Source organism: Mesocricetus auratus, unplaced genomic scaffold (genome assembly GCF_017639785.1).
Source record: "Mesocricetus auratus isolate SY011 unplaced genomic scaffold, BCM_Maur_2.0 Super-Scaffold_100006, whole genome shotgun sequence".
In the NCBI taxonomy this organism is placed as follows: Eukaryota; Metazoa; Chordata; class Mammalia; order Rodentia; family Cricetidae; genus Mesocricetus; species Mesocricetus auratus.
This window is the reverse complement of record NW_024429190.1, coordinates 94,871,355-94,898,923: the sequence shown is the minus strand read 5'-3', so window position 1 is coordinate 94,898,923 and position 27,569 is coordinate 94,871,355. Positions and strand designations below refer to the sequence as shown.

General features: G+C 41.9%; 1 protein-coding gene across 10 annotated transcripts in view; it reads right to left on the bottom strand.

The window, feature by feature from the left end:
- Positions 1-25,078, bottom strand: part of Ccser2 (coiled-coil serine rich protein 2) — a 110,248-nt gene extending 85,170 nt beyond the window's left edge. For 5 of the 10 annotated variants that reach the window (XR_002384355.2, XM_040747678.1, XM_005077617.4 and 2 more), the window contains exon 1: positions 24,862-25,073. The gene's annotated coding sequence lies outside the window, so the exon portion shown is untranslated. Of the gene's footprint in view, positions 1-24,861 lie in introns of all 10 variants that reach the window. The other 5 variants (XM_040747677.1, XM_013118817.3, XM_021231531.2 and 2 more) reach the window with 4 other exon arrangements.
- Positions 25,079-27,569: the final 2,491 nt, after the last annotated feature.

Genomic DNA, 27,569 nt, shown 5'->3' with positions numbered 1-27,569 from the left:
ACAGCATAAAGAAAGGAAACCTCCAAAGATTTAAAACTGTACATTTCATTCCACAGTCGTCATAGTTTTAAAAAGAATGCACAAATTTCAATACAAAGCCCCATGATTTTATCAGCTTGAAGAAGTCCTATTACAACTTGATTTTTAGTCACATGGTACCAAACTTGTAAAAGTTAGGTTCAAGGAATCTGTAACTTAGGAACATTCATCATCTTAGTCAGTGTGAAGTCAAAGTATATTATTTGCTGAAACTTGAACTGAGAGGACAGCAAGAATACTAGCATAGAAAGTGGATCAGAGACTCTCCTGCCAAACAATACACATATTTCCTCCCAGGTGTTACCAGAGTACAGGTGTGCAAACTGTGGAGCATTAATGTCATTAATATGTTAAAGACTAGGAAAAGAATCTAATGCCACTGATGGAATAATAATCATCCCTATTAATACCTTTGTAGTTACCTGAATAAGGAAGTATACAAACAAAGCAAACAAATGCAGACTTCGTACACACCGGTGCTTATCAAATCTCAACATGCAACAGTTTAACACTGTGGTCTATTTCAGGCTTGCTAGAGCAAAGTTCCCAATTTTTAATTAAATGAGCAGTAAAGGCAGGGTCACAAAAAGTCAGGTGTTAGAAGAGAATAGTATAACATGAGTGACTTTAACAAGATTGGATGGTTACTGGGATGTGAATTCACTAGTGGCACATAAACTCTGTAGATCTGATTTAGTATATGTTACCCTAGTAAGTTTGCCCTAAGTATAATATATAATAAATACTTAAATAAGAAACATTCTGAAACCTGTGTAGTGTGGTGCAGGCCTTTAATCCCAGTGCTCAGGAAGCAGAGGCAGGCAGATCTCTGAGTTCAAGGCCAGCCTGATCTTCAGAGCAAGTTCCAAGGTAGTCAGTTCAAGGAAAAGACAGTGTTGCCTATCTGACTTTGCTTCTCACCAAATAAGTGTCAATCACTGTTGCTATTAGCTGACCTCAAACTCCAGCTTCCTCGGCCTTCCAAACTACACCTAATAACAAGACTCTCCAAGAGCTTCCACACCTTCTCCACTGGCCTGAAACTGCTAAACCAGTCAGCTTTGTGGACTGAGCAGTTTTAGACTTCTAACCTATCGAGCAAAAAAGCAATCAGTGTTGGAATATGCAATCTTTATCATGGAATACAGCCTAAAATATTTTATAATGTATATGCATTCAATTCATTCCACTTCCCTAGAGAACACTGCTAAATCCAAACAGACATGCATATAAATTTTATTTTCACAGAAAAATACATTTTAGTAGTTCTGACAGGGTCCAACACAGTAAAAAATCACCTAAAGTGAAATCCTGACACCATTAGGAATGAAAAGAAGTATATAGAATCACCTATGAAATATCCTTGCCTAAGAAACAATCTGAAGCTTGGGTCTCTAGAACTGTCACACTTGCCAGTTCACAAGAAAGGTCAGAAACAGAAAAACTATAGAGCAACACAAGACATAACCAGTTAAATCTAGACTGTGAAAATCTTCTACAGGAGAAATACTCAAGTTTTTCCTCAACAAATGAAGAGAGATGTTACAAACTAAGAAGAAACACATTGTTGGGGGATTCCTGCCTGGGTCCCATTGACGCTTTCAGCCCTCAAATAATGCACAAGACACTATATTAATTATGAAGCTGTTGGCCATTTGCTAAGGTTTCTAATCAGCTAGCTCTGACTTAATTATTAACCCATAATTACTAATATATATATTTTTATAAGGATTTACTTTCCGAGAATGCCAGACTTGCGTTCTCTCTTCCAGGGATTACATGGTGGCGACTCTCTTCACTACATTTCCCAAAATCCTCCTAGACTCCTAGTCCCATCTATCTTGCTTCCCGATTGGCCAACAGTGCTTTATTGAGATATACACAAAAGGACTTCCCCATCAACACATTAACTAAACAGAATGTGCAGAATTCAAAGGGAGGGATCCCTAATTTAAACAAATTCCCAGTAATAGAATTGGAGACTATTCAGGAAAATTAAACAAAGACTGAGTCAGAGAACACTAAGAAGTAGGGGAAGGAAAGATTAATTTGCAGCCTAGGCTGGCCTTGAACTTATAATCTGTCTCAGCTTCTCAATCAGATATAAGTTTTAATTTAGACAAAGTAGAGTTACTTCCTGAAGCTACAGAAACATTAGAAGTCTAGATGATTCTCCTCATCATTTCACTCAAAGTGAACACATGAAGGAACACTGGACTTCCCTCCAACAGTCTCTGCATATCTATCATAGCATACGCATACTACCAGCACCAGGTAGCATCTAGACATAAGCATAGTTTATGTGAATATATAACTGCTTGAACTGGTACTCAACCAAAGCTGCAAGAAATAGTGACCAGGCTGAACTAAGGTCATTTTCTGAATTTTCAAGGGCGGTTTTTACAACACATGATTTTTAACCTAATGCTATGGAAATTTGGAGTAAGATGTCTTATTTTGTAGTTAAATAATCCCCCAAATCCCTGAAAGGAAGTAAGAAACTAAAGAAGCAAGAACGCTCTCTATGAATTCTACACATCCAAATTCCACCACTTACAGGAAATAAAACATGGGCTGAAATTAAAATACATACCTAAAAATGTACATTGAATTCTCTTTCCTGGCAAAATTGTGGTATGCTTTCTAAAACACCAGGTACAATGTTCCTCATATCACCATACATTTATTTTGCTATGTACTAGACATCCTTGAGACATGCCATTACTATGCATGGTACACATATGAGTCTCATAGAGAGTGCTCTAGCAAAGAACAGACATTATAGCACATGCACAAACAAATAGTGTTATAAAGAGGAGGCTTGGAAATAATACACTAAAAACTAAATCCAGTGGAGAGAGAAAAAATTAAGAGCATTCAAGACTTCTATGGACAATGTAGATGGTCATTAGCTCAAGATGATTTCACTAACCACTCATGTATGATTTGTTGGTGAGTGCTAGGATTCACCCATATGTTTGCACGTATAGTCTCTTGGGCTCAGAATATTCAACTCTTCACCTTTCTCACCTTCCTCACAGCATGGTCTTCTTATTACCTGTCAGTCCACCAGGAAACATCCTAGACCCCAAGTCATATTCCCTCCTATGGGGCCAAGTTCTTAACTTCCAACCTATGACTTTCATCTATTTATTTCCTCATATAAGCCCTAGGACATAGTAGTGCTTTATAAATATATGTATGGTGAAAGTACCAGCATCTAGCTGAGAGTTTTATTAGTCTGCCCCTCAACCTACAAAATCAACACATATATAGATATAAAAATAGCAGCCCAACACATAATTGGCAATATATTTCAATTAATCTCTGAAGTCCTACAAAACAGTCTCCAAGTTTCTGTTGCCTAAGTGTAACAGGTATCAATTTACAGCATTGATTCTTACTCTTCTACAGAACTACACAGGGTTACTAACACTAATGGAAAAAAAATCTGTCTCTTCCATGATACATGCCTTGTTGCTTAATAATTGACTCTTAATTCACAGTATCAACTCAAAGCCATGGTATCTTTTATTTTTCATTTTTCTAAGAAGAAACAAACTTCTGAGAATAAAACACATTTAGAAAGAAATAGGATGTGACAACAATGTTAGCCTTAGTATGACTATATTTTTTAAATGCTAAGTCTATGTGTGGTATAATTATGGGGCATTCAGACAAGTATTCAACTCTTAACAGCAATGAAGAAACCCATATTATAACATCTTTAAATTGTTTTGAAAAAAAAAAACTTCAAATTAGTGAAGACCACTGCATTGCCAATGCAAACCATCTTTATCTGCAAAATACCAAAGCAACTGAACTGAGGTACAGTACTCACATCTGTAAATGGTTTGTGACACAAGGCATGCCATGGTAATGCTCTGCACTAACATAACTCATCTTCTCCTTTTTTGAAGAAATGTGCCACTTAATTCACTGCATACTTCAATCTCAGATTAACATAATGCCTTTTTTATTAAACAAAACTTTAAGACAAGATTCTGAAAAGTAGACAAGGTATAATATAAGGAACTTATTATCTGGGAAAAGAAAGGGAATCTGTCATTCCAGTAATGACATAAAATACATTTATTCATTCATTAAATATTTATTTAAAGCCTATTATACATCAGTCTCTGTGCTAGAAGTTGCAGAAAAATTAAGCTATCCCAAAAGAAAAAGCCATGTAAACAAGAAATGGTAATACAAAACTATAATCTCTACTATACAACACAAGGTGGCACACAGGATCAAAAAGGGTATTTAGGAGAGGGAGACATCATATATGATTCCACAGAGGAGGCAATGCTTGAGCTAAAACTCAAAACTAAGCAACAAATATTAGCAAAGACACTGAGTATGGAAAACAACACATTCTAAGTTAGAAGCATAAATGAAAGCAGAGAACCAGTATGACACATTCAGAAAAAAAAAAAAAACATATAAGCTAAGCAAGAAAAACAATAAAATATTCATGCAAAGAACTAAGTCAGAAAAAAAGGAGGCCATAGAGAAAATGTAACCTGCAAAGGACCTTATGTGTCTTACTAAGAAATCTATGCTCTCTGGGGCAATAGTGGCACTGAGGTCATGGGAATAACCAACTACCTTTGGATTCCATTTGAGAACTGTTCAATAGGAAGAAATTCGGGTCTGGTACTATAACCTGGTCCAAAACCCATGGCTCAGGAGGTTACAGGACTTAGGGAGGAACCAACTACTACTGTTTTGCTAAATCACATGTTGTCAAAATACTTTCTAAATATGTATGCCTATACCATAGATCAGTGCTGCCCTCAACCTTGGCCAGTGAAGCAGTGATAAGCAGTTAATGAAGAAACTCATAACTGATCAAAGTGCTGAGAATTAGTTCTACTGAGTACTCAATCCTAAATGGGAAACCCATATCAATATCAATGCCCAGCTTCAAGGCTCAAAGAACATCTCAGAAGAGGAGTAGAAAGAATGTAAGAGCTGGGGGAGGGGGGAGAGGAAGCACAGGAGAAAGGGGAGGAGGAAGAGGAGTGCTGTGAAATGCTGGGGCATAACACAACTATAAACTCATGAGATCACTGCAGCTATGATTACCTGCACAAGGGCAGGACAACAACAAGATCAGTGAACATTCTGAGACAGGACTAATGGGCTCAGTGGGTCATTAACAAGAGAAGAGACTACATGAAGGGGACAGGAGGACAGACTGGAGTGTCTGGGAAGAGTGGGAAGTCATGAACCTAGAAAAAGAACTGGTAGGGATGAGAGCACTGAACAGGGGCCAAAGGGACATAAGAGAAGGAATTGGGGAAAGAGAAATGAGAATACGTTAAATACGTACATGAAACTGTCTAAAGAAAATCATTTAAAAGGAGATGGGTTAAGAAAAAGCTGCAAGGATTGTGACAAAAAGTTTAAATACAAAAGAATAGCAATATTAAATCTTAGGAATTTTGTCAGAGACAAATTTAGGGAGGTAAACAGATGAATAATTCTGGCTTAGGATTCCAGATTTGTCCAACTGAACAACGAGTAACACTTTAACATGGGTAGGTAGAGAGAACACGGCCATGAACTCAGTATGTTAAGCCAATACTGACAAGCTGACTCTGCCTACAAAGTACACAGGTGACACTGTCTCCTGGTCAAGCAAAGGAGACCAAACTGCAAGAGCAAAACAGAAAGAGACATGATGACTTGAGAATTATCAGCACAGAGACAAAGACGAAATACATGAGAAACAAGGGAGTTCCCTGAAAAACATGCAAAAGAGAAATCCTAAGGTACATTTGCTGGGACCATGGATGGGGAGGGAGGCGAGGGCACAGTAGGCAACAAAAGACTGATAATGAAAAATCTAACAGCAAAGGAGAGGATCAAAAAAACTGGAAGAGAATCTTAAGATAACAGAAAGTCATGTCAAATGCCATAGAGAAACAAAGAAAAAGTAAAAATGTGAAAGAACAATGGGACCTGGCAGTGTTTTAGTATGAGCTCCTTTTACCAGGAAAGTTTAAGGAGACAAAGTGTGATAGCTTCAAGAATGAAGAGATAAGGAAATGGAGTGGAGAACTTTAAAGCAACAAAGATTTAGGCATTAACTTGAGGGAATAAATATAGAGGCAATCACTTTTTGGTTTTGATTTTGAATTTTTCATCTTTTTTAGATACAAGAACTCAAGTTAAAAATAAAAAGTATAGTACTTTTTGAAACATTTGGTACCAGATATGCAGTTTTATTGTAAGACATAAAACACTAGACAGGAAAAACGAGGATGTGTCCTAAGTTACACACAAGTCAAGATGTCACCCTGATGGCACACTGTTCCTGACTTCAACCCCAGGAGCATCTTGGCCTATAGCAGTAACACTAGCAACAGGCCCCACTCACATACTGGAGCTTGGAAATCTGAACTCGGAGGACACGGAATAATGCCTGTAGAACAATGGGGCTGGAAGAGGCAAGGATGAGGTCTCACTAAACACAATGAGCAAATTCAAACAGCAAGGATATGGAGAACCTGGGCAATACAAATGATTCCAAAGTTATGACTGCAATGAGAAAATAATATATACTCTGAAGCTTAATAAAAATTCATTTTTAAATTCTCAGCTTCTAGCACAGAATGTGGCACATAACAGACACTGATGCACACAAATGAATCAGGTCCAGCCTTGCTCAGATCAACATCCCAACAGACAGAAATACGTGAAGAAGACATACAGCACATGACCCTGTGAAAACCTAAACAAGAAACTCTAGTCCTGTGCACCAAGAAAATGGAATGCCCTGTCACTGATTGAGAACATGAAATGTGACCGTGAGGTCATTCAAAATAACTTTTTATTGATTCTTTGTAGATTCCACATGGTGCCTCCTGATCCCACTCATCTCCTCGTCCTCACATCTGCCCTCTGCCCTTGCAAGGGCCCCAACAAAATTTAAAAGAACAATCAAAACCTTCTTGGTGTGGAATTGTAGTGTAGCCCAGAGTCACACAGTGTACCTTTAAGTCCATACATCTTTGAGTGTTCACTGCTATGAGTCACTGGTCTGGTTCGAGGTCTCTGGCTTCTGTTACACTATCAATAATGAGCCCTCACTGGGACTCCTCTTGGATACCCTGTTGTTGTCCTGTGTGGTGGGATCCTGTAGTTTGATTTGCAGGTCCAGCCCCTTCACATGCTCCAACAGTTCACAGATGAGGTGGATGCTAGGTGGGCTAACTCAGAGCCCTGGTTCTGGGGATGTGTGGTAGCTAGGTTGGTCAGCCTGTCAGCCTTCCCTCGTCATCCCCACCCATCACCACCTGGGTGCGTTCTCCAGAACTGTCCTGGCTAGATCACCCAATGCATCAAGCAGCAAGGAGCAGACTCAGTTCTCCAGCTCACACAACCTCAGGTCTGCTCTCCCGAGTGGGGCAGCGGTGAGGGCAGGGCCAGTTTCCCTTAGTGCTGCAGCCAGTGAGGAGGGGAACCAACTCTGTGCAGCCCTCTCCTCGCTGTCTTGGGTGGTAACAGGAGGCACCAGGAACTACAGCAGAGCCATGGAAGCAGACATAATCTTTGTCAGCAGCCCAGGCCAGAACACCACCACTGCCTCAGGTGGCAGTGCAGGCCACTCAGATCTGTATGGCCCCAGCAGAGGCTCAGTCCTCAGACACTAACATAGCCCTAGGCAGCAGTCCAGACCCGACATCCTCATGGCCATTGGTGGTAACAAGGGCCATGGCTATCAACACAGACCCTGGGCTCAGATACAGCAGCCATGGCCCAGAAGTCACCATGGCCCCAGTTGGCAATGCAGGTCACTCAGATAGGCCGGGACCCAGTGGCAGCATAGCCCTCAAACATGAATATGGCCCCAAGTGATGACATAGATCCCAGACATCTATCTGGTATCCCTCGATGGTGACAGAACCCTCAGACATCAGTGCAGACCCTGGCTATGGCAGGACCACAGACCCAGACACGGCCCATATAATGCACCTGTGGTACAAGTGGCAGCAGCCCTTGTCACTCAGGTCTGTATGGGCCCAGCAGCAACACAGACCTCAGACACCAACATGGATCCTGGGCAATCATATGACCTTTGGTGGCAACACCAGCCATGGACATCAACACAGACTCTGGCTACAGACCCAGACATGACAGCAGCCCAGGCCCGAATGTCACTGTGGCCCTCGCTGGCATCGCAGGTCACCCAGACTGGCATGAACCCAGTGGGGGCATATTCTTCAGACACCAACATGGTCGCAGGTGGAGGCCCAGACTCCAGGTGTCTACAGGGCCATAGGAGGCATCAGGAGCCATAGACACCAACAAAGACCCCTACTGCTGTGTCAGGGCCACAGCTGGCAATCACCATGGACCTCGGTAACAAGCAGGCCATCCATGCCAGCCCATTCCTCACCGTCCCCACCCCCTAAGATCTGTCATTCTCCCCAGCAAATAAACCACTCTGTCTCCTTCTCTCTTCCAATTTCCACCCTGTACTCAATCACCACAACGGTGCCCAATCACTGGGTGATTGTGCCTGCCCAAGCCAAAAGGCAAGGTGTGGGGCTGTGGCTGACCTCTTCACATGCCCCAGACCTTAATGACAGCGTTCACAGATTATACAGAAGAGGGCTTAAGTAACTGGTCCAAGTCAACCCAGGAGCTGATGCGGCAACAGAGCCTAAGCCAGTGGCTCTCCACGTAAGCTGGAGCAGCAGCTGCACAGCAGTTTAGAATTCTGTATGCCAGCCCATCTTCTAAAGTGTTCTTATGTATTAATATATATGAAATCTCCACAACTGCTATATAAAATTAGTATCTCTTAAGACAGTAAACACAGAGAGGGGGCTCAGCAGTTAAGAGAATGTACTGTTCTTCCAGGGGACTTGAGTTTGGTTCCCAGCATCTATGTCAAGTGACTCAAAACTGCCTGTAACTCCACCTCCAACTCTGATACCCTTTTCCAGGCACTGCATTTACATTTGGAAACCCACATGGATACATAACAAAAATTAAATAATTTTAAAATCAATGTCACAAAAATTGTAGGTGTATTAGAGAATATCATAGTAAGGAAACTTTTGAACAATTAATTATAACATCGACAGAAACCACATTTGTTTTCTAGACAAGGTCTCACTGTCTAGATTGCACTAGCCTTGAACTCACAAAAACCCAACTCCTCTACCCTGAAAACTGTATCATGAAATAGCTTTTCTTCATGCAAACACACCTAAATACATACCATGAAACATAAAAAAGCAAATGTCAACTAATACAAACAGAAAAAGAATTTATCCCTGATACAATAAGCCTAAAATACTTCTAGCCACCTGAAGAAAGAAGAGATGGCTAAGAAATCAATAGTAGAAAATGAAAAACAATTCTCTAAATAGAAGCATGATGCAAGAGCACAACTTAGACAAGAAAGTACAAGTAGCTGCTATAAGAGAAAGTTCCGAAACACAGACTGAGGGAAAAGCACGTCAGCTGGACCCTGAGACAGAAGTCTAGAGCAAGGTATGATGGTGCCTGTGACCTCCTCATGAGATTGAGAAAGAACCCCAGTTACACACGGACTTCTCTCTGGTTATTGCAAGTGATCAAAACAAAGTATGCTGGTCATGGTCAGTGCCCTTAAAGAAGAACAAGAGCACTGGAGAGTACTCGGACTCAGAGCTAAGAGCACTTGCTGCTCTCCCCCGTACCAAGGTCAGCTCATTTTCCCCCAATACCATGTGAGGACACAGATGTGTGGTCCTGAGAAAGACAGCTCTCATTGAATAACAGATCTGTCGGTAAACTGATCTTGAATTTCTCAAGACCTGCAACTATGAACAATACATTTCCACTGTTTTAAATTATTCAGTCTAAAATAATTCGTTCTAGTAACCCTGTAACAAATTGGCAACTGCATCAACAGAATTTATTTAAAACAAATCTTTTTCATTTTGTGTTTTACACAATGTGTTTACAGTCCCTAAGATGGTTACAGTTTCAGCAGTTTTACTAATGTTCCAATTGTTTCTTATAATTAATTTTATACATCTGAAGCATTTCTCTCTGGGTCCTTGTATCAAAAATAGACTAGAACATTTCAAAAGGAATCATACATGTTTCAGTGAGTTTGGTTACACATCTAGGCCTGTGTCTACACCATGGAAAATGCACTTCTATAGAGCCACAGAGTGTGAGGAGCACTGCACTGCACTGGGAAGGTCAGGAGTCTTCCTCACAGGCACACAACCAGGCAGGCAGAGTACTTCAGGATGTGGGGAAGTGACAGAGATGGCAGGTAGGACTGCTCTATGGCAGATGGCAACCCAGAGTTGAATGGTCACACTATTCAGAGAACAACTAATTTCTACTCCACCAAAATTCTCTTTCAAAATGTGGCCCCTTTAAACATAACGAACACTATAAAACCTAAATACATAAAATATGAAACCTTTTACATAAATTTCTAAGAAAGTGTTTCCTTCTAAATATTCATTGAAACATAAAGACCCAACAACCCACAAACTTCTCTAAAAACCAACTTGAGATGACATTGCCACCTAATGGCCAATACAAAAAACTGACTGCTCCACTGCCTAGTTCCACCACCTATTCCTCAACCTTCGGAATTCAGCTTCTCTAACCTCAGAAGATTATACACACTTAAATCACCCTTACACCTGCCTCCAATCTCATAAATAATTTCATCCCACACAGTATTTTTCCAGCATCACCCACAGACAGTATAAAGTTCTATGCCTGTTCTATCCAATCCATATCTGTCTTGTCAATATAGCAGTTACTAGCTAAATGTGGCCATCACAGTGCAGAAAGCTATACAAAATGGGAAGTCTTGAATTATGTTAAAAAATCCTCACCACTGTTGTCCTTGGTTGCACCCCCAAAATGGGGAAAGTGCATCCCTACTGGTGAAGAGACCATGCTCTTCAGACACAGGACCCAGAAAACCTAAACTGAATCTGGCCTGAATCCTCCTCCCTGAGGACTAGTTTTCATTGTCCAGGAAGGCACCATGAAGACTTCCAAAGATGAAATGTACCCAATAGTCTTACCCAACTATAATACACTGCAGACTCAACTCATTTGGGCAATGGCAGTCAATCAGCCAAGTTCACTCACAAGCCCTTGGCAATAGTGAACACATCTAACTAGCCACTCAGCCCTTCCGATTGGGAATAGAATACAGCCAACTACACTGATCAGTGAGGCCATGATTCTTAGAAGAGACCTATTACCACCACTTTCTTAAACCAGTAATTCATAACTGCATTCTACATAATTACTTTATACCCAGAGGTAAGCACAGAGCTCTTCCTCGTCAAAAAAGTTTCTTTTTGTTGCAGAAGGAAATGGTTATAGAAAGCCACAACTGGTCAAAATATACACAGCACTGACCATGGGTGAACAGCCCCAACTGATGCATCTTCAATACTACTCCTTCAACTAGGGCTCGGGGTACATCTAGGAAGAGGAGGTGAAGATCTGTACGAAACAGTGGATGAGGAACGTGGTGTAAGATCGTGCTTTCTAGCTATGACAGGAAAGTTAAGCTACACTCACACAAGCTCAACAATATGGCTACATGAAGGAGGCCGGAGACAATTTTAACAATTAGCATCACAGTGTAGATGTGGCAAATTTCATGGGGCCCCAGCCCTAGATGAAGAGCCACAGGTAATTAATAACTTCTGAGAGGGGAAGAATTAGTCTTCCCCAGGAATAATACTGACTGACTATGCAATACCAAATGGTCAGTCCTAGGAACACACGGGAAGGTAATACTGAACCATCTCAGCAGGTTGTATTTCTACGTTGATTTCTTTAAATGTGTATGCAACAACAATAAATAAGTCAAGACCTTGAACTGGGAGAGGGGGTCAGACATGGTAGAGGTAGCTTTTTTATACCTACAGCCAGGTTCCAAGAGGACTTCAATTTAGAACTTCAATGCTTTAACTTCAACTGAAGGGTGACATGGAGTTATGATAATGGTGTTAACCACCTCTCATTTATCAGGGCATTATGTCAGTACCTTCCAGGAACATGAAACAATCGTATAAGGAGTTTCTCCTGGTTATTAACTCACAGCTAAACAGCTTCTCTTCAAAGTACTACTCAAGAATTAGCTTAAAAGCTCACATTTCTATCTACTGTCAGTCTCCCAACCTTCCTGCAGTTAATTAATCTTTACCTGACATTAGGGCACTAAGAGTCAAGTTATTACTTGCAAACTTCTAGTATCCTTTCCATCCCACTACAAAAATAGCCTGCTGAGACTGGAGAGATGGCGAATTGATTAAGAGCACTTACTGCTTCCACAGTGGAATCAGGTTGAGTTTTCCCGCACCACATCAGGTGGCTCACAACCTCCCATGACTCCTGCTCCAGGAAGTCCAACACCCTCTGGCCTCTTAGAGCACCTTACACATGCATGGTGCACATAAACTCACACAGGCACACACATAAACACATGAAACTAAAACTAAATCTTTTTTTAATCCTGTTAAGATTGTTTCCAGCATTTCGCCAAACCAAAAATCAGATCCCATTCTTTTTCCTAATAATCTTAGCAAATAATATCCCAAATCCTGAAATAAATTTTCTCAGAAAAAGAAATGACAACAATGTGTCTAATAGAGATGTTGGAAAGTAACCTTTTGTAGATACAGAATACCTAATCTATGGCTCAAGCTATTCTAGGGGGGCTAACACAAAAATACTTTGCTTTTGTTATTCTGCAATAACCAACATGTTTCCTGAACACAAATTATATAGAAAGTCAGAGACTAAGCATATTTACTCTGAAATGGCATTTTACAGTAGTCTATTCAGAGACAGTCCAAGGAAATGAAGAAGGAACAGAACCACCAAAATCTGACAACTAAAGACAAATGAGAGACGAGAGCAAAAGTCAGGGAGTTACTGAGTTGTGTGCATCAAACTTAACCAAGAAAAAAAAAACTGAACATAGGAGTGAAGACCAGTAAAGCAAATGAAATGAAAAAGAGGAGGGAGAACTGAGTGATGCCTTTCAACAGGAGGGAAGAAAGGGTGCCAAGAACTAAAAGGGTCACTATGGATTTGAGAAAGCAGAGGTTAGACTGTTGGCAGAAGAAAAGATGACTAAAATAATGGTAAAAAGGGAAGAATGTGGCATGCATTTGGAAGAGAATGTAAAAAGCTTTACTGGTTGGAAGTTTATAGAGCAGAGCACAGGGGAGTCTGAGTTAAAGCCTTTAGTTCCAGTGTGGTTGTCTGGGGACTTTATTCTGTGAATAGAAGGAAGAGGGCAGACAGCTTTTTTCCCCCAAGAAAAAATACTCTGAAGATAAGGTATTTCCTAAACTGGATGACAAGATAGTTAAAACCAAATATATTAAGAGGACTTAAAATTGTATAAAAATAACAACAGAGACCTAAAAGTGGCTGGTGGCAACAAAAGTAAAACTTAAAAATTATATGTGAAAGATACTCCCTACCCCAAGATGCTGGAGACATTGTGGCGTAATGAGAAACACATAACCGGTCTCTGGCTGGGTTCCTGGCAGGCAGCTCTTAAAGCCCCTAGAATCTCCAGTGATGAGTACTTCCTCCGTGTGCTAATGGGGAGCCTGTGCCCTTATATAACCCCAGGACAGAGCTGAGTCACCAAAACGGCATAGCATGATTAGAAAGTTGGACTTTCAGCTCTATCCCTAAACTTCTAGAGAGAGGCTGAAGGTCAAGTTGATCACCAAAGACCAACAATGTAATCAACTGTCCCCACATTATGACAGCTCCATAAAAACAAAAGGACACAGTTCAGCAAGCTTCTAGAGTACTGAACATGAAGAGCTGCCTAAAGAGAGGTATGGCCAAAAAGAGCATAAAGGCCATGAGCCCCATCCATGTGCTTGCCCTAGTCACCTGGGTCTTCATTTACATCTTTCATAATGCCTTTATAACATCTGTGAGCAAACTAAATAAACTCCAGGAGGGAGTCGGGTAAAGCCTGGTATAAATAACCTGTCAGTCATAAGCACAGGCCACAAAGGAGTGCTTGTCATGGGCATCTGATGTAGAAGTCATAGAAGGCTAAACCTTCACCTGGTGGGATCTGATGCTGCCTGCAGGCAGACACTGTCAGACTTCAGGCACACTGTAGGAGACCTATATGCTGTCAAAGGTTGTGTTGAGTGGTGTGTGGGAAACACACTTTGGCCGTCTTCCACAGTGCCCTAGATGTTCCACCACGACTCTGTTTACTGTGGTTCAGACATGGTATCATAATCATCTGCGGATGCACACTTCTCTTACTCTGCGTCTCGTTAGTAGTACTAACAAGGCAAGACCACAGCAAGTTACCAGAATATGCCTGGTGAATTCTAATGGAACACAGTAACTTTATCACAGAGGAGACTGCCAAGAAATCTAAGTGACCTACAAGATGGTGACAAGAACTAATGAAGCTGATAAGAGGTAGATCACATTTATGATTGAGTTTTAAGACAGACTGAATTTCAGAGTGGAAGATGACTAAGGACAATATCCTTAGAAACATAAAGGGGAAAGAGAATGAATATGAATGAGAACAGCCAAAGGAAAATCTCAAACACAAATAGATCTGGCATATATAATAAAATGTTCAGTAAGTCTTACTATTTGCTGACAAGAATATTTAAATATAGAATTAGTTCCCTAAAATTACTTCTGTATAACTCTGTGTTTATGTATGTTATTTCATCCGGAGATAACTCAGCATGTAGAAAGCACTTTCTGTGCAACCCTGACCACCTGAATCCCATGCCTAGAACCCAGGGCCAAAGGGAAGAATCGTTTTCAGAAGTCCTCTGACCTACACACAAACTGTGGCACATACTTGCCCACAGTCATATCTTTTATCACACATACACACACAAAAATAATGTCAATTAAATTGATTATTTCAGTGTATCACATACCAACTAAATTACATAAATGTCCAACCAGTCTGTCAATCAAAACTGGGTCAAAGTTGACATTTTACTTAGTTATAAAATAAACAAAAATCCACCAAGTATCTATACAGAGACCAATCAGGAAAGCAAACTTTTCTGGAAAGACACCTCTAACTCCAGATGGTGAAATCACAGTTAACATTAACTATACTGAGATCCTGCCTCAAACAACAACAAAAAGAGGAAGCAATTTAATGAGGTATTAAGATGCTGAAGGATCACTTAGAAATAATGAAGGCCAGCATATGCAAAAAAAAAAGTCAATGTCCAATGTCTCACTGTCCTAAAACCACAACAGATAATAAGCAAAGGAGCTCATAGGTGATTTTCTGTGTTTATGTTACAATCGGAAAACGAAAAACATTAGAATTCTCAAGGAAATGGTCCATCATTCTAAAGCACATGTGGGCATGAAATGAATAAGAGGCATAAAAGAAGGAAAAGTAACTTCTGTAGACAAGAAGCCACAGAACACTCAACTTCCAGGACCTGCTTAGATTTGGAAATCCTAAAGTTAAGAACATGGGTCAGTGTCACGGGAGACAATGTGGACCTGGCCCAGTGCAGAATACTAGGAGCACCTGCAAAGTTGCTGCAGCAGAAGGCTGACTACTTAAACAAAAAGAAGCCACAGGAGTGCGAAGTGCTGAATGGAGCACACATACTGGACAGAGTCTCTGAGCTCATCTCAGGAACCATCTCAGTAATCACAGGCAGTTATAGCCATGTCAGGTATACTGGGGGAAAAGAGGGTGAAGATCATTCACACATTAGTTAAGTTTTGTTGCTTTAGTTTTTCCTTTTATTTCTTTTTGAGGAGGTACCTCAGAATAAAACTACCACATTAGATTACCAGATCTTTAGATTCTACAGCAGGACAATGATCAAAACTGCTAAAAAATAAAGACAGTAAATACGAGGCAACAGTAAAATATGATCGCCTATGTATAAACTATAATTTTGAACTGATGTTAATATCAACCCTCTATTAAAATATGAAAGGGGTGTGTTTGTCCACCCATCTCTCAGCAAGTTAGCCATTGTGTCTATCTGGGGGGGGGCAAGGAAATACACATGGACATATGTTACAGTTTCGATGAAAAATGTCCCTCATGTATTTGACCACTTGGTTCCTACTAGTGATGCTATTCTGAAAGGCTGTGGAACCTTTTGGAAATGGTAGCTAACTGAATTACTGGGCCATGAGATACAGCCCAGCCGAGCTTCAAGCCTGAATCCATTTCCTAACTGACATAATTTATATGCCCTCGGCCTCACAGTTGGTGGCCATGCCTTTCCCACCATAATGAACTGTACTTTTCAAGCCATGACCACACTCAGCCCTTCCTCTCTTATTGTTCCGTCAGGCAGCCCATCACAGCAATGGAAGAGTCGTGCTGGTTTGTTTCTCCCCCATTCAGCTAAGCTCGATGCGGTGGCGATGGAGCTAGAGTGCTGCAATTACATGAGTTCCACATGTACCTCAAAGACACGGCTCTTGCATGTTTTCCTCCATTGGTCACTCGATTTACTATACAGAGTTTAAGTGTATATGCAAATCTACCATAAAGTACCTATATTTTAAATGAACAACTGCTTGATTCCACATGCTTCCACTGCTACTTTTTCAAGTTCACTGATTAACACATTCCTTTAAAAAAATATATCTATGGTGCTGTCTCCAGTTCCTCTCTACCAACTAACACCACACCATCCACATCAAGTTTCACCTCCACTACTTCCCCATAAACCTAGATGTTAAACCTAACAAACATAAAGTAGGCATCTTTCTGGCATAGTTAATCACTCCCTCCTCCCTTATTAGTTTGAGTTCATGAATATAATTTACTTTCTTTTTTGATTTTTCTTGAAACCACATTTCTCTGCATAATCCTGGCTGTCCGAAACCACTTACTTTCTGCCTTCTCGTGAACACACTGTGTGTGTGTGTGTGTGTGTGTGTGTGTGTGTGTGTGTGTGTGTGTGTGTGTGAGTGTGTGTGTATCTGTCTGTCTGCCTCTGTTTCTCAGCATTCTAAGATCTCAAGGGACAGCTCCGGACTTTCCCAGTCACACTCATTCCCTAACCTATTAATCACAAATGTACCCAGATATCTATAGTGTCTCCACTGCCAACCTAGCATATCCAAATTTAAACTCATTAATTTTTCCCCTAAAATTTGCTTCTTATGCAGTCTTACTTATCAATGTCAACTCTATTTTGGTTTTCCAGGCCACATCCAATCCATCATCAAATCGTTGCCTCTGTATTCAAAATGTATGCAGAATATAATACTTCTCCCAACTCCTGTCTAAAATCAATACCATCACCCAACCAGATTTACTGCTGCAGCTGGCGAAATGATCTCATCATCCCTTATGCTGACATTCTCTACTTAGCAGCAGAGAGAACCATTTAAAACAAGCAAAGTCACGGATGTAGCTCAGTAGTTTGCAACTGGGAGGGGCTCAGTTTAATCTGCAGCAAAATAAATAAAGTCAAAACTCTATATTAGCTATGAATTTATAGTCTACACAACCACATATGGTCTGACTCCTCCCACCCAACACACCCATCGACATCACCTTCTGCCAATCATTCCCTTCAATGTCTCCACTAACATAGCCATCACTCTGAAAACAGACCAAGCATACAACATAGGATCTCTGAATCCCTGTTCCATGTTTTCAAAATGTTCTCTCCACTAAGGAATGGGAGGTGGCTCAGTCAATAAAGCAGTTACTATATAAGCATAAGGACTTGCATTCAGATCCACAGTGCCTTCATAAAAAGCTAGGCGTAGTAACACATATCTGTAATGCTAGTGCTGGGCAGGTGGAGACAGGAGGATCCCTGGGTGCACTGGCCATCTAGTCTTGCTGAACCAATGAGTGCCAGGCTCAATGAGAGACCCTCCCTCAAAAGACAAGGTGGAGATGAATGAGGCACTCAACATGTGCCTCTGGCTTCCACACACAAATGAAAACAACATGCCATACCACACTAAAAAATTAAATTTAAAACTTTTCTGGAGTCTGCACAGACTACTTTTACTTTAAAATCTCTGCTCAAGAATCTGTTCCGATTAGACCTTTGAGTAACCACCCTGTTAAAAACAGCAGTATCCCCACCCATGCTCTCTCCACCTCATTCCGTTTTACTTTTCTCCACAGGACTGTAGCAGTTGAGATACTACATACGCATGTACTTATGCACTGTGCTATGCCAAACATGTGGTCGTCCATCTTCAATAGATTGATGACTGATTCCATTCAGACTTTGTCTTGTTTTTAAAGCCAAAATTGAAGAAACCAGAAATGTATAAGTTCTCAAGTCCTGGAGAAACACTGACTGCAAGACAGCACACACAGACAAGTACACAACTCTAGCTAAGGGCAAAAATAAGGGTTAACAAGTCCACACTATGATGAAGCAGAAAGTGGGGAGGGCAAAGAAAATGAAAAAATGGTCTTCTCTGCTTCTCCATCCCTTGAAAGGAAATACTACCTGATTGCTTCCTGTAAGCTGGCCTACCAACTTTCTCCAAAATAACACCAACCCCATCCTACACACTTAAGAGCTGTTATGAATAGTTCCTGCTTTTCTAAGCTGTGGTCTTCTGAGAAAACTGGAACTTTCATCCCTAACACTGGCTGCCAAGACATAATGGTCTGAGAAAGCTCTCAAATTTCCACAAAGCACTCAGGCTGCAACCAAATATCATTAATATGATGACAAGAACTAGTCAAAGAACCTTTGATGGCTGCCTCTTTGTCGTCCCTAGTGTATACTATCAGCTCACTCATCAGTGATTATGATATCTTAGTGTGGGGAGGTGGCTGGGCGGGAGGCAGACAGTGCAAACCATAGGATTAGAAACTGTTCTTCTTTTTGCATTTTAAAGGGTGAAGAATGGGCAATAGAAAACATCTAGTAGCACATGAGACTTCATCTAGCCTTTTGAATCCCTAACATAAAAACAGAATCTATAGACCACCATGCTTTCTGCTCCACCAAGAAAGCAGAAGCAAGTGGATCTCTGAGTTCCAGGCCAGCTAGGGCCACACAGTAAGACCTCCAGCTCAAAAAAAAAAAAAAAAAAAAAAAAAAAAAAAGGAACTGACTTAAAACAATCTCCCATACATTTTATATGCTCAAAGAAAACAGAGATCCTTGATTATTTGCAATAATTGGTGCCATTTTTAAGGCCAATAATCCTCAAAGATGATCCACTCATATTCAAAATAAGTTACTAAGCAACAAAGAAAAACAGAGGGGTGGAGTTCTCAAAGATGTTTTTAAGAATCTTCTACCTCCTCATAGCTCCAGGCTTCAATTTAAGCAACCAGAAATCTCTAAAACCAAAGATTCACTCTGAAACATAAAGCAACAAACTCACTAGATGAGAGCTGAGCTCAAAGACTACACATTTTTAGACTGGTCAACTCACTCAAAAAGAAAGGAGAATTCTGATTGGCTGATCTCGTAATAGGCTGAGTCACACCCCAGCATCAGCATCCTGGCAATCAGAAGTTAGAAACCAAGAGACAGGAAGCCACAGAAGGCTGAGAAAATATGGGGGTGGGAGGGCTGTCAGTACCAATGGAAACTGTCACATAGGGCACATCAACAGAAACTAACTACAGCCTGGGGTTGCATTCCAAATGCAGAGTGTGCTAATAGGTCCTTAAGCTCCCTTATGTGAGGTTCCCTTAATTCTCCTACAGCTACCATATTCTAGTGCTTGCTTTCTTGGTCACTCCTTTGAACTGGATGACTTGTTATTTCCCTGAATCTCTTCCTGCTTCCAGTGTCATGTTATCCAGCATTCATTCATACTTCCTACTCAGGCCTTATCATTGACAAGCACACAATCAGATAGGGATTAGATGTGCCACAAGATTAGGTACAACAGATCACAGAGCAATGGGAAAAACCCAGCAAGGCACTATGAGCACACTCCAATCTGTTCTTTCCAAATCGCCACTCCACATTCCCACCCTCGTATAAAGGGTTACACAGTCTCTTATCTTTCAAGAAATACCTGCAATCGCCACTTCTACCACAGAGTTCAGACTTCATTTCACACATTATCTATTTCAATTATGTTCTATGAGAAACACACCTTAATATATTTCTATGTTGTTACATCAGTCATCTCCCAAAGAGATAGCACAGGGTATATTCTTAAGACCAAGGAATCCTCAAAGATGACCCTCCAGTCATATTCAAATTAAGCTACTAGCCAACACAAACAGGTAAATAAGAGAAATTTCACCTGTCAGGAACTGTTGGTTTGGTTTTAAAACTAAGTCTTTCAAATGCACTGAAGAGGAAGTCCAATCTTTAGCACAGCAAAAAGGTAATACACATTTGAACAGTGCCTTTTAAAGAGAAATCAGACCAGGTCCTGTCCCATGGCTTCCTATATTATCTTCAGCAGATCCCTTTATATGTCATCCATAAAATGATGATACAAAGAACCTACCTTCTAGGTGGCCAGGGAGTAGTATTAAACACTGGCATGCCAGGTGTTAGTGGAGTATATCCGGTAACTATTGTTCTGGGCTATCTTATCTGTTTAGAATATATCACTTCCCCCAAAAAAGAGCAGATTAACAAGGTTTGGATTTGTAGCTTTTTGAATGATTAACAATTCAAGTTAAGTCAGAAATGACCTTCTGATCAACACTGAACAAACAAAAACTTAAACAAATACACTACATTGATGAATACTTTGGTTTGCTTAAATTTATCATAATTTTAATATATTACAGATTTGTTACTTTAAGCAATCAAAAACAAATTTATATTTATACTTTGATAAATATCAAAAATTCTAATTCAAATAAGCAAAAGTCCATTAAGGTATTCAAGAACATTTAAAAGGTAACAGGGTTATAAGTCTAAGGAGTTGAGAAGCACCTTGCTAAATGTTCCCATATTTCATCTTTCCAAAGTAAGCACTAAACAGAAGTATGGCCTGAGATAGGAGGATGGTTCTAGAGGCTAATTAAACGCCATGCTTCAGATGGGGGTACCATCATACTCAGACTTCACAATTAAAATACAAAATTGCAAAGTATTTTTTAAAGACAAAGATTCCAATAAAATCTTTAAAAACTACTAAGTCTTCAATACTAAAAAATAAGCCAGCGCCTTGGTACATGCCTATAATTCATGGAAGGTAGAGTAAAAAGGATCAGAATTCAAGATCAAAAAACGTTCAGTGTAGGGATGCTTTCTCAGCCTGGACTCTTGTGGGAGGGCCTCCCTGACCTGGATGAAATGACAGACTCTGGAGATCCTCCATGGAGGGTCTCACCCTCCCTAGGGATCGGGTGGAGATTGGGTGGGGGACTGAGGGGCCTGGTAGGGAGGGTGGAAGACAAGGGGAGGGAGAGGGAGCTGGGTTTGACATGTGAAACAAGCTGGTTTCTAACTTAAATTTTTAAAAAAGAGAAAAAAAAAACTACTATTTGGAAAAAAAAAGTTGTGTTAATGCTAATAAGAATACCTCAGTGAATTAGTGGGCAAGGACAAACTATTCATAGAGAGAAGAAAACCTGCGTGTGCATTTAACTGTTAGACAACCTTAATTTTTTGAAAGATAAACTTAAAACAAAAGGCCATGAACGTATTGACAAAATTAGTCAACTGAATTCTGCTAGAAGAAGTACAAATCTTTCTAAAGTAAATCTAGCAAGAGCTTTTGAAACTGATAAAACCTTCATGCCCTCTGATGCCGCAATTCCTCCCATGGGCCTTTAGCTTACAGGAAAAAAAGATGATGAATATGTGGTGATACAGTAACTGCAGAATCCTGGACACGACCGGGAGTGGCATTCTGGGTAGGCCATCCAGGACACCTAAATACACTGTCTGCACTACTTACCATGTCCACTTAGATATAAGTAATCACTATAACACTGTGCAATAAATAACCCAAGGGTATAAGAACTAGCAAAAAAGAAAAGCCCATCAAATATGAAAGTACAGATTAAAGATTACACTTTCACACTAATCAGTCAATGGTAAAAAACTATATGGAACTAACAAGAATCAAGGAATAACTTCTTCTGATTTTATTTCTTTGACCACTTGTAAAACAAACCATTTGGAACTGGTCAGGTCCACTATACTAAGCACATAGCTAAAACCAACTTTTCAGAAACATAAATCTACAATGATCATTTTTTGTTCCTACAAAACTATCACAGGAATAATCAGAGCAGCTCTTCTCTCAACACTGAAGCCATACATGTAATTTTAACCATGCTATTACCCGGCTGTCATCCGATTATATTGGTCTCACTTCGCCATCAGACAGAATTGTGCAGGATCTCCATATGGTCACCACAGACTCCCCACACCAAATGCAAGTGGCACCCCAGTGGAGGGGTGGAGGCCCAGTTTCTCCCATCGTCCCACATGAGGTATCACATTTCTCAGCCATTCAAGGGCCTTAGGTCCCTAGGAGTGGCAGCTAAGGTCTCAGGGGAGGAGGAAAGCACAAGCCAACTTCTCCACAGAGCAGTGAGAAACACACAAACATGAAGTCAGGAGCTGCAACATAGAGGCTGAATGGAGACAGAGTCAAGCTACTTGCTTTGCCAGGCTTTAGTTGTTCAAAATGAAAACGTTCTAGAGCTGAACCAAATGTTCTGTGACATCTTTCAACTTCAGTATCTACTAATATAGTCCTTCTCTAATAGACATCCACATCTCTCATACAACACCATGAAGGGAAAACCTCTATTAAGAATCAGAGGCTAGGCATTGGTGGCTTATTTCCGTTATCCTAACACCCAGAAAGCTGAGATGGGCTGCAGAGATCTGAGGTCACACACACGCAGGCAAAAAGGGGATCTGACACACACACACACACACACACACACACACACACACACACACACACACACACACACACACACGCAGGCAAAAGATCAAAGCACATAAAAATAAACCATTTTTAAAAATAGTAATGTATTCTTTTCTAAGTTTTCTGATAATGAAAGACAGTCTAAACATGTTTTGCTCATCTTAAATCTGCATTCAAGCCTTGACCCTTCCATCAAAATGCCTTCAATAAAGATTTTAGCAGCATGTGTTGCACCAGCAAACTTGAAAAGAAACTCAAAAGCCTGGAGGAGACATATGTGAGCAAACCGCTCCCTCCAGTTGACAAAACACTAAGTGCCCAATGGACTGGTGAAAACAGGAGATGAGATGCCTGCACCAGAGTCAAATCCAGCCCCTTCCTGAGGTTGTGAGGGCAAAATGTCTCCGAGGAAGACAACGCTAGACGGAGCGAGCAGGAAGATGTCACCTTCTGTGAACTGCAAGCAGGGGCACGGAGAGCACAGGGACACTGAGACGGAATGAGGGCGTACACAAGCACCGGAAATTGGGACAGCCTGGATTCTACCGACACACACTAGTCACCCAAAGACCGGTAAGCATAAAATTCAAATTCCCTTCTCCCCTCCAAACGGTAAGAGCAATGAGGCAAGAAGCAAAACATTCTACCTGAGGAAAGGTTAAAAAAAAGGTCCTGCTCTCAGGACGGCTTCAAGCGCTTTCTTGTTGTGGCATAGTAAAGAAACAGTACAAATTACAGTACAAATTAAGGGTTGGAAGTACTTCTAGCCTAGAGATTGAGGCCAATGTTGTTCCGAACAAGAACAAAAAACACCATACAAGAGCAATTTGCTTTAACAAATTAAGAGACACAAACATCAATAAAGTCTGGAAAGAAGACTGACTGCAAACCATTCATCAATGTTTACATCCTTACCAATTATAGATTATGCGTTATAAGACATGTTTTGTACTTATCTTTCGCATTATGTGATTAAAGTTTTTTTAGTCTAAATGACGATACGTTAATCGTCTAAATATACTTAATGTTCTTGACCAAAAAAATATTTTAAATGGTTACTCGGAAAAAATCAACCTCTCTCCCTCTCTCCCTGTCCCTCTGTTTGACACAAGGTCTGTATAGCCTTGACTAGCCTCGCGCTTGCTATGTAGATCAGGCTAGCCTGGAACTCGCAGAAACCCACCTGCCTCTGCCTCCTGAATGCTGGGATTAAAGGCAAGCACTACTACACCTGTGTTGTCTCTCAAGTGAAACTGGCCATTCCAATCTGGGAAGGCAAAGAGTCTGTGCACCAGTAACTTCCACTGCCAGGGCCTACTCTGGGATGAGCAAGCCTAATTGGCTAGGTAGCAGCAGAGATGAATTTGCAATTATTGAAGCCCAATGTCAGGCTGTATCACCAACAACCACCTCAAATGAATGACGCCCGCCCTCACTTTGTCAAGAAAGTAGGTACATTTAAAACTGCATAAAAATAGATGTGCAAAAAAGAGAGAGTGGGTGCGGGGGAGCATCTGAACCTATAGACACGGTGTAAGGTAACAAAGTTCTTTCTCAAGACGTGTTTTAGGGCGTGTCTTTGTTTTGACTCAGTGATTAAAAAAAAAAAAAATCCCACTCATCCCGGGCTGTCAGGTACTTTCCCTTACCAACACGAGCATCCTGGCTTTGAAATCCTAGGGCTTCTCAGCCTCGCCCTGATTTCCCGGTGCAGGGAGGCTACAAGCCCGGGCGCCCCGCGGCCCCTTCCCGTCACAGCACCGCCGGGCAGGGGCGTCCGGCCTGCCCGCTGCACCGCAGGCAGCTCCGGGGAGGGGGCGGAGGCTCCGAGGGTCGCCCCGGATCGCTGACGGCCAAGGACGCCCGGCCCTCCGCCCGCCCGCGCCGCGCCTCCCAGACCGGCACCTTCGGGCGCCCCGGCGACCCCCGGCCCTGACCCCCGGCTCTCACCGTGCGGAGGTCGCGCTGCCTCCTCGGCCGCGGCCCGGCTGCGGGTCGCCCAGCGACCTGCGGGCCCGAGGGTGGAAGAGAGGCGAGGGGACAGTGCGGTCACATCCCCGTCCGCCCAGCCGCCAGCCCCGCAGCAGCCAGCATCGCCTCCACGGCCTGAGGGAGCGCCGGACTTCACGGACGCCGCGCCCCCTCCCTCGGCCGGCGCCCGCCTGGACTCCGCCCTCCAGGGGCCCGCGCACGACGCGTGCGCAGCCACGCCCCCCGGGTGGTCCGCGCGCAGGCGCGAGTCTCCCTGGGCTCGGTCCCGCCTCCTGCCCGCCCCGCCCTCGCGCCAGCCGTTCCCAGGCTCCGCCCCGTTCCACTGACCTTGCTCCTTTGGCCCCTGACTCAGGTGCTTTCCTGGGGTTAAACTTTCACTCCAGTTTCGTGGCCGACCACCTCGAGCTGGCCGTGTGGGTTCAGATGTACTACGTGACCACGACCCAGCCTGCCCGCTCCTGCTCCAGACTAACAGGAGTGATCTGAACACTGGAAGCAAGCACGACTTCCACCCTCCCTTTCTGCGTTTTGTTTTGGTCTCAGCCATGCACACCGAATCTGGCTGAGATTGACATTTAGACTCTGACGGCTGAGAGCTAGCCTATGATGCTGTGGATTTGAATCCCATTTGTCAGGACCCGGTTCCCCTTTCCTGTGGGTTTCTATCATAAGCCATCTCTCCCTTGTTCCTTGATGATTGGACTAGTCCTTGGGAGTCACCGTGCAAGCCTGTGGTATCTGGCTGTCTATTAAAATCATTGAAGATGCTCTTTATCTGTCCCTAGACTGCCTGTTCTCCTTGCTAGCCCCAACAGCTCAACTGGAATTAATAACACTAAAAGAGAACTTGAAAAATCGCCACTTCTACTGGTTCAGACCACCGAATTAAGTCACTTGTGCTCCTCACTTTGGCCATCAGACTGGTGAAACATTATACTCTAAAATTGAGGCATCTCATCCTGGGGAAATGGAAACAACCCTGAAGGCCTAGCGCCGTCCAGAGGAGGAAGTTGCCTCCCAGGATTTCCCACACTTCTAGCAATTTCTCAGACTACTTTACAGAATAGACTTGAGCGAGCTGAGACAATGATAGGTCGGTGGTGGGCAAGAAACACCTCAGTGAGGCAGCACGGCTCCATTTACGACTATCTCTTGCTGTCATTTAAACGGAAAGCTCTTGTCAGTAGTCCTGAAGGTAGATTTGGTGGTCACTGGACCCTTTGTTTCCTCCCCTTCCCTAAGTGGCCAAACTGAATAAATCTCCTTTTTATGTGTTTCGTCATTACTTGTCTCTTTAATTGGTCAACTGAATAATGATGGGGAGATTTAACTGTGTGGATGATAATGTGCTTGTTTAAAATGCTGGAAAAGACAAGGTCTGCACACAGTACATTTAAGATTAAGTAAATCATCAGGAAAGCAAACACGAGACCCAGAGCTCTGAAATACCCCCACTCAAGCACATCATTCGTGAGATGAGGTTACTAAATATGCTTTGGAGTTCGTGCTCCAAACTAAACTGAGAGATGGGAGAGGAGTGGCTGTCCACAGCCTGTGTCTGGGAGCTAGACAAAATGCTCCATTTTCAACAGTCTCCAGAACGAATCTGGGAGGGGGCAGGGCGATCTTCAGTTCCCCACACCAGGAAGAACAACTTGGCTGTTGTCTTGTGACTCCCTGGATGTTTGAGGTAATTATGTGTTTTCTTTGGCTGTTTGAAGTGCTAGGTCACCACTTCCCTTTCTTCTACAAAGGTAGGAGTCTTACTCAGTACTGGGTGCATATGAATTTTTCCAGGCTTCGTCTAAGTTTCTGCATTCCTGTTTTGTCATCTTTGTCCCAATTTTCTTGCTTCCTTGACTGTCACATTGCTTCTATTAGGCAGTTACTTAAATGTATCCCCACAGGATTTTAATTTGTGGGATGACTGTGATGACAACAACAGAGGTCAATGTGTTGAAAGAAGATCTTTATTGCTTACGTTTCATGAAAGATGGAATGTTATGTCATGAAGGGACATATGGAGAAGCATTGGGTTTGGTTGGGAGTGAAGAGACAATCCAGACCAAAGCTTTTATTGGGGCTTATGTGGGGAAGGAAAAGAGAGAGGTGGGAATATCTTGGAAATGACTAGTGTGGATAATATCAGAGGACCCTAAACCACAGACGCCTCCCCAGTTGTTTGATAACTGACCATGGGTTATTTAGATCACGCAGAATACTGGCTCGGTTTGTGGAAGTTACACAAAGGGGTGATTGTAGTTGTGGACTTATGATTGGCTGGAGACTGTCATAAGATTTTTACATGCTCAAGAAAGCTGGGTTACAAGGAAAGTGTAAACAAGGGTCACCATTTGTTACGATGCCAAATAGACAATTCTAAGAAAATATATTCAAACACCATCTTAGAATTACATATAGAAAAATATTAAGAAGTCTGACACTTCTTGTGTGTGTGTGTGTGAGTGTGTGTGTGTGTGTGTGTGTGTGTGTGTGTGTGTGTGTGTGTGTAGCTGAGGTTAAGGATGAGAAGGCCACCAAGCCGAACATGTTTAGCATGCCTCAGATCCAAATAGCACAGAGTGCTGGCCACCAGCCCTAAAATTTCAAATTCAGTGCGCCTGGGGTGGGGCACAGGAATCTGCATTTCTCTCATATTCCCAGAG